We start from the raw sequence: 11,289 nt of genomic DNA on the forward strand, positions 1-11,289 counted from the left end.
TCTCTCATAATAAAATCTTTGAAAGAAAGAAAAGAAAAGAAAGAATCTAGGTCCTTACTTCCTGTGCTTTCCAAAGAAAAGGCTCCCAGGGCCTCATAGCACAAACGGAGTTGTCAGGTCCCAGCCGGGAGCCCTTGCCTGATCTGCGGATCTCACAGCCCTGCCACCTGCCTCCAGCAGCAGAAGGAGGTGGTTGAGGCGGCAAATCTGTCTCCAGTGCCACAGCGTAGTCCTGTTTGGCTGTGATGCCATCGTACTCAACGGCATATGGCTACAAAGCTACTATGTTGAGAGCGGACAGGAATGGGATTTTCCGTGTGCCAGATTTCACTCCCTCTCTGAAACAATTCTTGTAGTAAACGGAGGTTTTCTGATCTTAAGATCTGGAGGATGGGAGTTCCTTTACACTTTGTAAGTAAAACTATTGTCTTGCAGAGTTTCATTCTATTGATGGTGCAAATGTTTTTTAAAGGTGGAAGCTCTTCTGTGTTCCCTCCCTTCCCCCAAAAGCTAGGACAGGAGGAGACCCGGCCACCAACTCTGTTCTGGCCCCAGGCCACCCCAGGGAGGAGACCTCTGTATGCCCCATGGCTGTCACCCCTTGGCAAATGGGATGGGGAAGAGGAAAGACTTGCTGAGTGTGGGAGGCTGAGGGGTGGAGGGGGTGAAGGAGGGCCAGGAAGCGAGTAGAATGTGACTTTTAGGAGGAGAATTATTTTGAACCACGTCTTGTGTGCTGACAGCATAATGATCATTATTAGGACCTCAGATGTAACACGAAGCCCGCCCTGAAGTTAAATTTTCCCTTTCAGATAAGCGTGGCCTGTCAACCCGCCATAGGATGGTTCTATGCCAACCTCCTCCACGCTGGGGCCTGGGGGGTGGTGGAATGTTCCAGCTGCTTCCTCAGACTTCCCTTTCATTAAGGACTTCGCTTTTATTAGTAAACAAGCCACCTGTTTTCTACCTTAGCCATATCAAATCAACCTGAGACAGACTGTGCAAGGACCACAGCTGTTGTTGCAGCTTGCTCCCTACACTGAGTTTTGGAGCTGCTATCTGGAGTCTTACCTCCCCAGGGACGCTCCTGGCCACACTGTGACCTCTAATAGAGGGGCAGACGCAGGGCCTGAATTATGCCCAGACAGATTATTTTTGGCTTCCACGGTGTTTTAAAAATCAGTTTTCACATCAAAATCCTGTTTGCAGGCTCCTCTTGGAAACTCAGAAAACCTAGCTGCCGTGGGCCACATTTCCCTGTGACACATGGCGGGAGCTGAATAATAGTGGCTCCCTTTGCACAGAGCTTGGTCTCTGGTTTGCCAAAGTCCCCACCACTCTCTGTCACCCTCCATCCACACCCTAAGAGAGAATAGTAGTTTAGAGGCAGATAAGGAGATACAAATTTCAGTCCTGATTCTACCACTTATTTTCTGTGGCCCCTTGAACAGGTGTCTGCATCTCTCAGAAGACTCCTTTTAATCCTTATGAAGAGGAGAATGGCATTCTCTGAGACTTTGCCAGGTTGGTTTATTGCTGTATATTTCCTGTCAATAATAGAGGCAGCTGGAAGATGTATACAATGTACACACTATTGCAAATGTAAGCTTCATATAAACAAGGAATTTCTTTCTTTTTTTTTTAAAGGATTTTATTTAATTGACAGCGAGAGACACCACCAGAGAGGGAACACAAACAGGGGGAGTGGGAGAGGGAGAACCAGGCTTCCTGCCAAGCAGGGAGCCTGATGCGGGGCTCGATCCCAGGACCCTGCAATCATGACCTGAGCCGAAGGCAGACGCTTAGTGACTGAGCCACCCAGGCACCCATAAGCAAGGATTTTCTAAATCCATTTTTTTTTTATTTCTACACCCTCGAAGTTTAGGATAGTCCCTGGCACATGGTAGGCACATAGCAAGTGTATTGAATGAATACGTGGATTTAATTTTGTCCTTAGTTCTTATGCCTCGTATGTTGTGCGCTTCATTATTATTATTGGCCCATTTTAAAAAATATAAATGCAAATGGACATAACGGTTGAGTATTTCAGGGCTATTCTCCAACATTATTGATGGGAATTTTATGGCCATACTCCCCTGCGTCATTGCCTAAGAGAAAAATGTGGTTTTCTCCAGGACTGGGGTCCTAAGATCATTATCTGAATACCAGGCCACTTGAGGAATCAATGCTTCAAAAAGTCACAATTAAAAGCGTACGCATTTATGTGATGCTTCTTGAGGGCTCAAGGTGCTGTACAAACATTTAAAGCATTAAGTGCTCCCTGAAGCACTTTCCTCAGAAAGAACACTTCCAGAAAGGAGAGTGCATTTAGGTAAAACAAATGGCTGGTTTTATGCCATGATCTCAAGAAGGCTCAACCTCTGAGTGCTGAAATTTGTTCCCTGTTGGATGCAACTTTCCTGGAAATACAGGTGAAGATAGGCTGACTCCCAAACTGATTCAATATTAGCCTGTTGGATTGTTGTTTCACTTGTGCCAAAGGCTTATGGTTTGGGTTTTGGTGGCATGTAGGGGTCAGCTGTGTTTTTTGTTTATTTAGCATCCACTTCCTAGTTATGGTAACTAAACTTCAGGTTTCCTAGGGAAACCTGAAATGTTCCTTGCACACTTCCAACTGTAGGATTTGGTGGTGCCTAACCTCACCCCCAGCTCTCCTCTGGAGCTGGTTCACGGTGTCACATCTCTTGGCTCCAGCCCCCCATTCTGAAAAAAGCCAAGTTACCCAAAGCCAGTGTAAACACTAAACCTGGAACTTTTCTTAAGACTGTTGGGAAAGAGAATGCCTTTTGTTTGCTGGGACTTTTTACTGTGAGATGTAATTGTGAAACTGTCAGAGGCGCTACTTGGGAATGCAGAGAAAAGAGAGCTGAGCCAGAAAAAGCAGGGGAGGAGATTCCTGGTGACAGCGTCTGAGTGACTGGATCCAGCTATGCCTGAAACTTACCTTTGAATTTTTGGTTTCATGAGCCAATACATAAAATCTCTTTCCTTCTTTCTTATACCAATTTTAATAACATTTTAGTCAATTACGTTGAAGATGTTCCTGCCTAGTAAAGTAGAATCTGAAAATGTAGATCAGGAAAAGAGGCACAAAACTGTGAGACTCATTGCTCAGATGAAAACCAAAATCTTGAACCATGGCCAGAGGCAAACTGATGAGTTTGCCTCTTCTTCCTTGACCTGGACCTCAAATTCCATTAGACTCTGGTAAAGCAGTGAACTAAGAAAGAGAAGAAGAAGCATAAGTGTTTGTTTCATTTCTTTAATACCCTGATACAAAATAAGAATCTGGTCATTCTCTTCTGAAGTCAGTGCTGGTGTTGGCCACATTCATTGGCTTTGTTTTCACATATGTTCATTTGTCTGCTTCTGTAAGTAGAAGACACTGAAATAAGCCAGAGGCCAGGTCTTAGTGGACTTCTCCAGTGCTTTAAAACTCTCTGGACTTGAGGCTCCTGGGTGGCTCAGTCAGTTAAACATCTGCCTTCGGCTCAGGTCATGATCCCAGGGTCCTGGGATGGAGCCATGCATTGGGCTCCCTGCTCAGTGGGGAGCCTGTTTCTCCCTCTCCCTCTGTCTGCTGCTCCCCTTGCTTGCGCTCTCTCTGTGTCAAAGAAATAAAATCTTTAAAAAATAAAATAAAATAAAACTTTTTGGACTTTACCTAGAAGAGTTCCACTAGTGTTTGCCAATGAGCCAGGGAGCTCCATAAAGATGTTCAACTTGCACAGCATCTAGAGGAGGCTGTTTAATACAGTTACTGGGTGCTTCTGTGTGCCAGGCTCTAATTCCACACAGTTCTGAGGAAATGGTAGCAGGCTTTCTCTTTTTGAGGAAGGCTTATTTCCAGTCCTTTGTCAGCCCTTCTTGACCCTTTGGGGCTGCAACTTTGCCATGACCCCCCTTTCCCTTCTGACCAGCCTGAACTCTGCTGCCCAATGATTCTTAACAAAAGACTGCCTCCCATGCAGAGAAAGGGGAACTCTCCTACACTGTTGGTGGGAATGCAAGCTGGTGCAGCCACTCTGGAAAACAGCATGGAGATTCCTCAAAAAGTTGAAAATTGAGCTACCCTATGACCCAGCAATTGCACTACGGGGTATTAACCCCAAAGTTACAAACGTAGTGATCTGAAGGAGCACATGCACCCGAATGTTTACAGCAGCAATGTCCACAATAGCCAAACTATGGAAAGAACCTAGATCACTTACTGGCCATGGGACTTGAGCAAGTTACTTGACCTCTCTGTGCTTTAATTTCCTCATCTAAAAAATAACAGATCAAAATCAACAGATGAATAGATACAGAAGACGTGGTACACACACACACACACACACACACACACACACACACACACAGTAATACTATGCAGCCATCAAAAAGCACGAACTCTTGCTATTTGCAATGACGTGGATGGAACTAGAGGGTATTATGCTAAGCGAAATAGGTCAATCAGAGAAAGACAATTATCACATGATCTCTCTGATATGAGGAATTTTAGAGGCAGGGCGGGGGGTCATGGGTGGCAGGGTGGGAAAAAATGAAACAAGAGGAGACCAGGGAGGGAGACAAACCATAAGAGACTCTTAATCTCAGGAAACAACCTGAGGGTTGTTGGGGGTTGGTGAGGTAGGGATAGGGTGGCTGGGTGATGGACATTGGGGAGGGTATGTGCTATGGTGAGTGCTGTAAAGTGTGTAAGCCTGATGATTCACAGACTTGTATCCTGGGGCAAATAATACATTATATGTTAAAAAAAAAAAAAAAAAGACTGCCTCCCTTTCCCATTTCCCATTCCCAGGTGTTTCACTGCTTCACTGTAGGTTTCATATTGAATCTATATTCTTCTTAGCCTTTTTTTTTTTTAAGATTTTGTTTATTTATGACAGAGATAGTGAGAGAGGGAACACAAGCATGGGGGAGCTAGAGAGGGAGAAGCAGTCTCCCCCCTGAGCAGGGAGCCCGATTTCGGGGTCAATCCCAGGACGCTGGGATCATGACCCAAGCTGACAGCAGATGCCTAACGACTAAGACACCCAGGTGCCTCTCTTCTTAGCATTTAATAAAACAAATGCTGAGACTAAAAGCTCACCGTGTAGAGCATTTATGGGGTGCTAGCACTATGCTTTCACATGCATTATCTCAGTTAATCCTCAAAATGATGCTCTAAAGTAGATATTAATGCTATCCCTATTTTTTTTTTAGATGAGGAAATTAAAGCACAGAGAGGTCAAGTAACTTGCTCAAGTCCCATGGCCAGTAAGTGATGGAGTCTAAATGCAGCCCTGTCATTCCAGTTCTAGACCCCATGCTCCTACCAGAAGATTCTGCTATCTCCAGAGCTCTTCTACAACCTGTGCTGTCTCTTAGTTTGTTCCTCACAGCTCTACAATTCCCACAGTCCACTCAGGCAGGTCTTACAGTTATGCCTACTATTCTCTGATTTTATTGTCCTTGCTTATTTGGCTTTTTCCTTTTTTTTTTTTGTTTTGTTTTTTAAAGATTTTATTTATTTATTTTGACAGAGAAAGAGAGATCACAAGTAGGCAGAGAGGCAGGCAGAGAGGGAGGGAGAAGCAGGCTCCTGTTGAGCAGAGAGCCCGATGTGGGGCTTGATCCCAGGACCCTGAGATCATGACCTGAGCTGAAGGCAGCGGCTTAACCCACTGAGCCACCCAGGCGCCCCATCTTTGCTTATTTGTTTAGTCATTCATTCATTTACTCACTCAGCACATATATACTGAGAATGCTCTCTTTTCTCCTACTTCTCCAAATCCTGCCATTCCAGGCTCCACTCCACACCCTTCCTTTCATGCATCCCACCTTAGCCTGTGCAGCTGGTGTGGCCTCCCTTTCATGAATGCCGGGAATACAAAAGAGCATGACAACATAGTTGAGCCTTCATTTTCACAGGGGTCTTACCAGGTCTCATGCTCCCTGACTTTCCCACCAGGAGGCAGTTGCCTGGAGGAGTTGTTAAAGGAGCACCTCTCCTTTCGTGGCCATCACAGCTTTGAGTGCACATTAGCCATCCAAGAAACATTCTTTCATTGGATGAAAGAACAAATGGGATCCAGTGAAAATACGATGGTTTTTATTTTTATTTTTTAAAATATTTTATTTATTTATTTTAAAGAGAGAGAGGGAGAGAACACAGGAGAGGGAGAAGCAGACTCCCTGCTGATCAGGGAGCCCAACATGGGGCTCCATCCCAGGAGTCTGAGGTCATGACCAGAGCTGAAGCCAGCCACCTAACCAACTGAGCCACCCAGGCGCCCCTAAGAATATAATGGTTTTTAAAATGGCCTTGTGGGCAGATAAACACAACAAATCTAAAACTTTCTGCCATGTGACAATCCTCCAACATTCAAATCAGGTCAAGTTCTTGAATCTTCTTTTCTACAGGCAAATGTCTACACAGACAGGGACGTAGACAGAGTTTATGTACATAATATACATGTAAATTATATGGTAAAGTATCTTGCTAATAGTGTACAAAAACATGTTACAATTAATTCTGTCGGATGTGATAATGGCTTTATAACTATGTTAAAATAAATCCTTTTTACAGGGAAAAAAAATAAAATAAAATGGCCTTGTGAAGGGGCTCCCGGCTGGCTCAGTGGACAGAGCGTGTGACGCTTAATCTTAGGTTTGTGAGTTTATGCCCCATGTTGGGCGTAGAGCCTACTTAAAAAAAAATCTGAGATAAAATGGCCTTGTGAAAAATCATGAATCTGGATTCTTCCTTTCATTGAGACTTCCTGTAAAGTTTAAGAAGTAGGTGTTTAAAAAAAAAAAAAGTAAAAGAGGTAGGTGTTATTATCCCCATTTTGTAGGTAAGATTGAGGCTCAGAGAAAGTGGGTTAGTTGGCCACGTTCGTGAAATGGATGAATCCCAGGCTCCCCGACCCCTGTGCTGTGCCGCCCCTGCAGTCCTAGCTGGTTCTCCCAAAGTCACGTATGTGGAAAATCCACTGCAGCTTCTGTGGCTAATGAACTTTTACAGAAAATATGTTTTGTCAGGGTCTTCTACACAGACATTTTTCTTTATTTCCAGGAATGGAAGGCAACTCGCCGCTGTTGTGTGAAGAAACCTGGTGAAACTCCAGCAACTTCTACCACTGGCTGGCTGTTGAGTTCTGGCCCTTGAGGTCAAATTCTAGAAAAGAACCACATGGTATGTATAACCTGGCCATGTCTCTTGGGTTCTTGGCTGCTGCCAGCAACATTCTCTGGGTTTGTACTCACATGAGAACCCTCCTTTACTATGGATGTGGAGGTGGATGTGAAGGTGGGAAATGTTCTGTTTTTCTTTTTTTTTAAGATTTTATTTACTTATTTGACAGAGAGAGATATCACAAGTAGGCGGAGAGGCAGGCAGAGAGAGAGAGAGGAGGAAGCAGGCTCCCCGCTGAGCAGAGAGCCCGATGTGGGGCTCAATCCCAGGACCCTGGGATCATGACCTGGGCCGAAGGCAGAGGCTTTAACCCACTGAGCCACACAGGCACCCCTGTTTTTCTTTTGATAGTTAAGCCCTCTCAATCCCTACCCATTCAGTAAAAGGGGAGTGGCCAGGGACCTTACTGAAAATGTGTCTCATCATCTCTTCTTCCCCAGCACAGCCTCCATTTGTCCCAACTAGCCTGAGAAGCTTTCCTCCCTTTAAAGATGCTTATACCTGCCTTATACCCCCTTCCTCACCTTGCCCTGCCCTCATTAGAACCTCAGCGGCATATGCTTGATCCCAAAGGCCTGGAAAATTTTCTAGCCAAAAAGTCTTGCTGTCAGAGTATACTTAGGAACAGATGAGCTCTGCATCAGTTCCTCTGTACTAGTTTCTGTAAAGGGTGGATCTTGCCCCTGATGGTCCAAATGTGGTTTTGGGGTGTTGTTGAGTGACCTTCATTCCTCAGAGGCTAATAGGCCTCTGTCCCCAAACCCCTGGTACTTCTCCTTTCTCTCCAATCCCTTCTCTGTCTCGGTTCTCAGCATGTTTCCCCTCCACCATTTCCCTCAAACCTCATTCCAGCTCAATTCCGCACACACCCCACCTCCACATGGAGTTCCCCTCTGCAGATCTGCCATACAACCCAGTTCTCCCTGCCCTGCCCTGCTCACAGCATCTTCCTGCCCACTCATCTCTGCCCCTTAGGACCCTGGGGTCGTGTTTTCAGTCTCTTCTGTTAGTAGAGCTAATACTTTGTCTGAAGCCATGATTCTTCTCTACCTTTCACAATGGTCTTTTTTTCCCCCTTTAAATATTTTATTTATTTATTTGAGAGAGAGCACGCGAGGGAGAGCAGAAGCAAAGGGAGCAGCAGAGGGAGAGGGAGAAGCAGACTCCCTGCTGAGCAGGGAGCCCGACTTGGGTTCCCACCATTCCAGGACACTGGGATCATGACCCAAACAGAAGGCATTTGATCAACTGACTGATCCACCCAGGCGCCCCTCACAACTGTCTTTTTTCCCATTTATATGCATTTCTTTTAAAAATGAATGTATAAAAGAAAAAGTATCACTTTAAACTATTAAGTAAATAGTAAACAGTACAGGTGGTACTTTGATATGAGACACACTATTCATCAACTGATCTTCTAAGACAATGTCTCAGTCAGCTGGGCATTGCCAGTTAGCTGGGCAACGCCAAAAGGTGCTCACTAGAAACTGATTGTAAAATAACTTTATCTTTTAGGTCTAATTGGCTTTAATAAATGATTCCTAAATCAGGCAGCATCCCATCTACCTATTAGAGGGGATTTGTACAAAATGGAAGAGGTTTTTTTCGTAGAAGTGAGGTTGGAGCAAGGAAGTTATTAGCAAAAGAAGAGAAAGGATATTCTGTTTGGGGTAGAGTAGCGGGATTCCTGTAATACAGATTACCCCACCTTCCTTTGAGGGATGGAGAGCTCCACGTGACAGATTGCCTCATTGGTGCTTATCAGGAAATTCCTGACCACATTTCTGGCAAAGGTTGAAACTGCAATTATGTTGTGTTATTAAGCCTGGGTTTGGGGCGCCTGGGTGGCTCAGTCGTTAAGCGTCTGCCTTCAGCTCAGGGCATGATCCCAACCAGCATCTCGGGATCAAGCCCTATATCAGGCTCCCTGCTCAGCTCGGAGCCTGCTTCTCCATCTTCACCTCCCCTGTGCTGTGTTCCCTCTCTCGCTCTATCATAAATAACTTTTTAAAAATCTTTTTTTTTAAGATTTTACTTATTTGATATAGAGAGAGCACAAGTTGGGGGGGGCAGACTTCCTGCTGAGCAGAGAGCCCGATGCACGGGGCTTGATCCTAGGACCCTGAGATCATGACCTGAGCCGAAGGCAGAGGCTTAACCCACTGAGCCACCCAGGTGCCCCTTTAAAAATCTTAAGAAAGAAAAAAAGCCTGGGTTTGGTGACTTGGCCAAAGTGACACCTTTTGGGACCCATGGTTTTTCTCTTTGACAGGTCTAAAATCCTATAGTTTGAGAGGGAAGGACAATATATATGAAACCTCCACAGCAGCGCAGGGAATAAGAGAGTAAAACTAAAATGAAATTCAATCAGCAAGAAGCCAAGGGAGGAGATAAAAAGTGGTTCTCAAACTGGGACCTCCATGGGATGTTAAATTCTCACTTTGAAGCTGATGGTCTACACCAGTCAGTGAGGTGTATGCCTATGGCTGTAGCAAGCAAGGGGAGTACATTAGAGAAAAATCAATTTCTAAAATGAGTAACAAAAAATTCTTTGCAAGCAGGACTTGCAGGTTTTTCCTCGACTTTGCTCTGGGAGTGTTTCAGTCATTTCTCTCCTTGCTGGAACAGAAGACCTTTAGGACAGGAAGTCTTGGACCTGCGCCTGAAAGAACGAGGTTTTATTACATTCTCTAGCAAAGGCTGCACTACTTGCTGTGACGTTTATGAGGAAAAGTTGCCAGAGAGCAATCCAGTTAGCCATAGCCCCCCACTCCTCTCAGGTACAGCTCACGAATCCCGGACTATGCGGGTGTAGACCAAGAAGACACCAGGAGGAGAGGCCTACAGTGAACCCAGCCTGAGCGGGTTACAACGGGGGCAGCCAGGCACCTGTCCTAGCGGAGAGGGATAATCATCTGGAGTCTTCGCGACTGATCCAACCTGAAACGAGTGCCCGTTGGGAGTCTCAGGTCCTCCCCAGCTCACAGGCAGGAGCAGGAAAGCCCGGATCCCGCCTCGGGTTCTCACCAAGCCAAGCGACCCGGAGCGCTCCCGGAGGCGCCCAGAGGCCGGCCGGCTGGGGGTGGGGCTCGTGCTGTGACGCCGCCCCCCGCCTCGCCCCGCCCCGCGCGCGTTGCCGGGGTGATCAGGTGACTCGGAGCTCCCGGCGCTCCGGGCAGCCGTGACGTCAGACTTGCCGCGGCTCCTCTCTGGCTCGGTGGCAGGTGCGGTGCGTCTGGTGCGGTCTCATCTAGTCGGGTCAGGTCTTTACCAAACCAGTGCCCTACGGATTCGAGAAGAGGAGAGGTGAGTCGGGGCGGACGCAGGCCCAGCCGAGCTGAACCGGGGAGGGGTAAGGCGCAGGCAGGGCCCATCGGAGGTTTGGCGCGCCCGCGAGCCCCCCAAAGAGCACCATTAGGGCGGCAGGCACCGGGACGGGACGGACCGACTTCGGATGGGGTGTTCGCAGCCCCCGGGGAGGGAACGGGAGCCGGCGCAAAGCCCACCCAGGAGCCCCGCGGCTGTTCGTCCAGTTCTGGGTCGCCGCGCCGCTGTCGGAGGCTGGGAGGGTGGAGATCCTGCGCCGCCCGGCCGGCCACTGGGCCGTGGTCTGAAGGGGCACCGCATTTCAGCGTGTCTCGCCATGCCCGGATTCGGCGTGCTCCAAGCGGGGACCGCCACACCCCGTCCCGGGGGATTTGTACGGGAGGCTTCTGCAGCTCTTCGCCTTGGGCTGCGATTTCTGAGACGCTGCCGGGGGCCGGGAGGCCGCTCGGGAGGCCCCCTGGGGGGAGCAGAGGTCGGGGTGTTCAGAGAAGGTGTTAGGGGAGGTGAAGGAATCCTGATTCTTGAGAGGGGGGTAACTGGGATCTCAGTGGACCTGTTGGTGTAGGTGAAATCTGAGTGGAGTCCTGAGGGTTGAGGACTAATCTCCCCGCAGCGGTTGGGGGACGGAAGAATAGAGAGAGGAAAAGAGGACCTCTGCGGAAGGAGACCGTGAGCCTTGCGCAGGAGGTGAAGGAAAGACGAGACTGTTGGGTGACTGACTAGACCAAGGGCTAGGGCTGTTCTGGGAAAAATAACAAACA

At 47.4% G+C, this 11,289-nt stretch overlaps 1 long non-coding RNA gene across 1 annotated transcript in view; it reads left to right on the plus strand.

Annotated features, from left to right (window-relative positions):
- Positions 1-10,405, plus strand: part of LOC116861053 — a 28,056-nt gene extending 17,651 nt beyond the window's left edge. Inside the window, exons 3-5 of the long non-coding RNA XR_004381401.1 lie at positions 1,452-1,524; positions 7,082-7,315; positions 9,982-10,405. This is a non-coding gene — a long non-coding RNA (uncharacterized LOC116861053). The remainder of the gene's footprint in view (positions 1-1,451; positions 1,525-7,081; positions 7,316-9,981) is intronic.
- Positions 10,406-11,289: the final 884 nt, after the last annotated feature.

Source organism: Lontra canadensis, unplaced genomic scaffold, assembly GCF_010015895.1.
Source record: "Lontra canadensis isolate GAN:19392208 unplaced genomic scaffold, GSC_riverotter_1.0 scaffold189, whole genome shotgun sequence".
Lineage (NCBI taxonomy): Eukaryota > Metazoa > Chordata > Mammalia > Carnivora > Mustelidae > Lontra > Lontra canadensis.